General features: G+C 36.9%; 1 non-coding gene across 1 annotated transcript; it reads right to left on the reverse strand.

Moving 5' to 3' along the window:
• Nucleotides 1–4,084: 4,084 nt before the first annotated feature.
• On the reverse strand, nt 4,085–4,195 carry LOC148696342 (small nucleolar RNA R71). The gene has a single exon (XR_015963856.1). It is a non-coding gene; the product is annotated as a small nucleolar RNA R71 (small nucleolar RNA).
• Between the last annotated feature and the right edge of the window lie 1,630 nt (nt 4,196–5,825).

Here is a 5,825-nt window from a genome sequence, read left to right on the forward strand (position 1 = left end):
GAGGATGGACGAATTTGAAAGGCTTGAATTCAGTTAGGGAGCTGCAAAGGGGGCCTAAAAACCTGATTTCTAGAAGGCTACATTGCAGCCACATGCACTCCCATCCTTTAATCCATTGCAGCCACATGCACTCCCATTCTTTAATCCATTGCAGCCACATGCACTCCCATCCTTTAATCCATTGCAGCCACATGCACTCCCCGGCAACGGCGCCAAAATTTGATGCGAGAATTATACGCACACAAATTAAACCCTCTTTTTGACAATTGTAGTATAGATATAAGTAGGGATCGTTCTTAACCGGGGATTAGGAGGGATTGCAAAATCACTTGGAAACTGACTCAAAAACGTAAAATAAAGTTTAAAACACTAAACTAGACTCAAAGAATGCAAAACTAAACACTTAAAACACTAAAACAAACCAAAAGACTCAAACAGCACCCAAAACACTCAAAACTGCCTTAAAAACACTTTCTGGGCAGTTTTGAGCACTTTGGTGAATTTGGACGAATTTGTGTAACAAATTGAATCAAAACACTTATAAACACAAACTAAGACACTTTCTAACTAAATTGGAAACTAAAGTAAAGGGGGATTGAGATTTTGACGAAAATTGAAATAACAAAACAAGTTAATAAACTAGGCAGATTGTAAAACGAATTCCTTGAAAACAAGATAATGGATGGATTAGTTAGAGGTCCATTCTCCACACATGACACATTTATATATGAATCGATTCTCCAATTGCTTTTCATTAACTATGATGCTCAACACCCCAAGTTAACCGTGATGCACTAATTAACTCTCAAATTTTCCTTATGTTATTGAATTGGATGATGCATGCTACAATTCAAATCATTCTCCAATGGTTCTCAACATGAATGCATAGAAGAGATACAATGAGAGATCATTATGCTCTATGAAAATTATAAGTGTTGACGAGGCAATTGTAACTATGAATGCATGATACTCTTGCCAAGAATTCAATTAACGCGGTTGTGACTAACAACCTTCACTACTCATGTTTATAAACTTGTGACGATTAGGTGAAACTTGTTGATAGTCACATTTTGCATGCATGTATAGCTTTCTTATTTGGCGTTTTTGTATTGTTTTTGGATTAAACTAGTTGCATTTTACTTTGTTTGGTGTTAGTGTGCAGCCAAGTGTGTAATAAGATCAATTGGAAGGCAAATGAAGGAATGTGGTGAAATTCGGCCAAATTGAGTGATTCTAAATAAAACAAGCATTGAAGTCAGATTAGGTGGTTTCAACACCAAAACATGCATTCACATGCATGTTCAAACACTTTGCACATGTTTCTTGGATTAAATATCCACATACCTGCAGATTATGTCCATTCCTTGCATCCTTTATTCCAGAAATTCCATTTCATGCCATCATTTCAGAAATCAAACCCATCCCTTTGTCCATGCCGTGTGTTCTTCTCATTTTCAGATGTGTATAAACATTTTCTGGTGGTCCAAGTCACCTTTGCAGGTTCCACTCCCTTGTGGCAGACTTTACACATGCATTTTGATTAAACAAAACACATTCTTGCAGGGTTGTCCAAGCCATGCGTCCACTACACTCAGAAACCCATCATTCCATCTGATTGATGCTCTGCCCTCTGAATTAAACAACTCCTAGATCCAATCTGAATGTTGGGGGATCACACACACTCTATTTGGCTCCATTTTCTGTCCATCATTCACTCTAATTCGCCCTCTCCATTGCATTGCATTCTACCTTCTTTTCCTTACACAGAAACTGCTCATTTTCTCTCCTCTTTCCCATCCGCAAGTTCCCTCTTCATTTTCAGTCCATTACACACTCTAAAACCCCCCTACTTCACTCCATTCTCTGTCCATTTCTGTCCTAAGGGCAGAAACCATCCAAACAAAACCAATCTACTTCATCCGCACCACATTTGGAGAAGCAACACCAAGGAACTCTTCAAGGACTTCAACATCAGTTTTGCTTCAAGGGTTCATTCTTATCAATTCTATGTTCATTCATGTTTTATACTTTTATGTCAAATCTTTTGTAAACATGAATTGTAACTAAGCTTCCTCTAGGGATTCGATGTAACCTTGCAAAGTTTGCTATGTAATTAAGTTAGAATGCTCAGTTTGTCTACCTAGTTCTTGATTCATTCTCTGTTATAATTGTGAATTTGTGGGTTGATTTGTATGCTTGATCGCCATTTGAGTTAACCACAAGTTATTTAGCCAAGATTAAAACATACATCATGTCTAATATTGGTGGATTTGTGAATGAATGAAGGGAAAGATTGGCAAACATCCTGCCAAGTGTTCCCTTTGGTTTAGTGAACGTTTCTTGTGCATTACATACTCTAGATTATGAACCAAAGTTGCACATCACAATTAGGTTCAAGATTATAGACATTTGATCAAATCCACACATCATATGGTTGATCATATCCAAGTGAAACAAACTCAAGAAATTTGTAGATGAATGAGTATAAACCAACTTAACAAACATGGATTTAATTGAGCAATGGTGAAATCGAATCCCTAGTTTCATTTCCATTGATACTATCTCATTATATTGGTTGTTGATTCATTGATTTGTGTTTACTTCATTCTCTTTTGCTTTCAAGTTAAAACAACAAAATCTGCCTATTTAGACTAGTTTGATTCATTTCTTAGATTTCTTGCAAACAAGTAGTTACAAAGGTCCAATTAGTCCCTGTGGATTCGACACCCTTACTTATGCCATTATACTAAATATATTCTAGCATTAGGAAGGAAATATACATCAACAAAAATGGCGCCGTTGCCGGGGACTGATTTCAGTCCCTTGTAATTGCTTGTTTGCTTGTTTGCTAGTTTGATTAGTGTCAAGGTTCATAACTTGTCAAATTGATAACTGGAAGTTGATTTAAGTTGCATACAATTTTAAGTGTGGAAAAGAATCCCTTAGCCATTCCATTAGCCATTGGTTTACATCAACTTGCTTTACAATCTGATTTCGTTATAATCTGTCCATTTAAATGCATTTCGTCCAAATACAATTTCTCCCTATAGTTTGTTAAGTTTTAGGCTTAGAATCTGTCTTATCTTGTGTTTTGAAGCATTTTGAGTCAAGCTCAAACCTAATTTTCGTCCAAAATTGAGTTTAGTGTCAAAACTGCCCAGTTTGTGTTTTTAGGCAGTTTTGAGAGTTTTTAGCTTGTTTTGAGTCTTGTGAATCTGTTTTGAGTCCTTTGAGACTTTGTTTTGTCCAAATTAGTTAGAAAGTGTTTTGATTTGTGTTTATAAGTGTTTTGATTCAAGTTTCCATCCAATTTCGTCCAAATTAGTGTAGGTGCTCAAAACTGCCCAGAAAGTGTTTTTTAGGCAATTTTGAGTCTTCTAGTTGCTGTTTTGGGTTTTAGGATTGTTTAAGTGTTCTAAGTGTTTAGTTCCACATCCCTTGAGTCTTTTCAAACGTTTTTAAGTTTATTTTTGTTCTTTTCATTGTTGTTTGCTTCTTGATTTTCATTCACACTTGTGTTACTTTGTTTCAGGTAGTATATGTCAAATAGACTTGTTGAGTTAGGCCAAAGAATTGAACGGTTGAAGGGCCACACTTTGGACAACTTTGTGCCATCAAGTTCATCCCTAATCCGTGAGGAAGAGGAAAGGACTTCACCTAGTTCAACAAGTAAAGGATCTGAGCAATTTGATTGGGAAAGAGAAGAAGAGATGGCGGGCAACCTAGATGAGCTTAGAGCTTTGGAGGACTTTGCTCAACCAATCATACCAAATTCACCTTCATGCATCTTGCTGCCCACAGAAGCTAGAAACTATGATCTCAAATCTTCACATTTTCATATGTTTCCTTCATTTTATGGCTTACCTAATGAAGACCCTTTAGCTCATATTAAAGAGTTTTACAATGTTGTGAGTGGTTTACCTTTGCAGGGAGTAAGTGAAGCAAATTTGAGGTTGAGAGTGTTTCCTTACACCTTGAAAGATAGGGCCAAGAGTTGGTTGATGACTCTAACACCAGGTTCCCTCACCACATGGGATGCCGTGGCTAAGAAGTTCTTGGAGAAGTTCTTTTCCACTCAAAAGACAGCCACATTAAGGGGACAAATCTTCAACTTCAAACAAGATGATGGTGAACCTTTCAATGAGTGTTGGGAGCGTTTTAAAGGCCTATTGATACAATGTCCACACCATGGGTTACCTTTTCACTTACAAATGCAAATTTTCTATGATGGACTAACCCAAAATTGTCAATCAACTGTTGATAATGCAGCAGGTGGAGCATTGAAGAAAAAGAATGCTCAAGAGTCATATAACATTTATGAGATGTTGGGGTCTAATGCTCAACACAAAGATTTAAGGGGTAAGAAAGTTGGAGTCTATGAAACAAGTGCTAATCATGAGCTTTTGTTGCAGGTAGCTAACCTAGAAAGGAAGCTTGAATCCGTGCTCAACATGGTACCAAAAACTAATGAAGTGTGTGCCATTTGCAACATACCAAGCCATCCTACTCACCAATGTCCATCTAGGGAAGCTTACCCCGAGTATGTTCAAGAGCAAGTGAACCTCATGAATTCTTACAACCAAAGGCCAAGGAATGATATGTATTCCAACACATATAACCCGAGTTGGAGAGATCATCCCAACTTTTCATGGAAGAACAACAATCCAATCCAAAATTTCCAACCAAAACCTGCCACTACCCTTGAGGACACGGTTAAATTGTTAGCCCAAAACACCTTGCAATTCCAACATTCCACCAATAGCGCACTCCAACAACATTCAGCCGCCCTAACCAAAATGGAGACACAATTGGGGCAGATTGCAGATGCCTTGAACCAAAGAGAGGTTGGGAAGTTTCCAAGCCAACCCGTGATACTCCAAAGGAACCAAGATTTGATGCGAGAATTAGCAAATTTTCTAATCCCCGGCAACGGCGCCAAAATTTGATGCGAGAATTATACGCACACAAATTAAACCCTCTTTTCGTCAAATTGTAGTATATGTATAAGTAGGGATCGTTCTGGACCGGGGATTAGGAGGGATTGTTAATCACTTGGATTTGACTCAAAAACGTAAAAACAAAGTTAAAAACGTTCACAAATACTCAAAGGACTCAAAACAAGTTCAATAGACTCAAAACTGCCTAAAAAACACTAACTAGGCAGTTTCTGACCTTAAACTCAATGTTGGACGAATGGCTTGATTCAAACGTAAAAACACATTATGAAACACTATACTAGACTCAAAGAATGCAAAACTAAACTTTAAAACACTAAACCAAACCAAAAAAAACTCAAAACAACACAAACACACTCAAATCTGCCTAAAAACCACTTTCTGGGCAGATTTGAGCACAAACACAAATTTGGACGAATTTGTGTAACAAAATGAATTAAAACACTTAGAAACATAAACTAAGACACTTTCTAACTAAAATGGACAATAAAGTAAAGGGGGATTTAGTTTTGGACGAAATTAACTAAAATGACAGATTGTAAATTAAAGCATAAGGAAATAAAGTAAACACAAGATGAATGAATCAACAATTAATAAAATAAGATAGTACCAATGAAGATGAAGCTAGAGATTCGATTTCACCATTGCTCAATTAAATCCATGTTTGTCAAGTCAGATTATACTCATCCCTCTACTTATTTCTTGGGTTTGTTTCACTTAGATATGATCAGCCATATGATGTGTGGACTTGATCAAATGTCCCTAATCATGAACCTAATTGTGATGTGCAACTTTGGTTCCTAATCAAGAATATGTAGTGCATAAGAAACTTTCACAAAACCAAAGGGAACACTCGACAGGATGTTTGCA

The sequence above is a fragment of the Pyrus communis genome, chromosome 6 (assembly GCF_041283825.1).
Source record: "Pyrus communis isolate YQ-2024b chromosome 6, ASM4128382v1, whole genome shotgun sequence".
Taxonomy (NCBI): Eukaryota; Viridiplantae; Streptophyta; class Magnoliopsida; order Rosales; family Rosaceae; genus Pyrus; species Pyrus communis.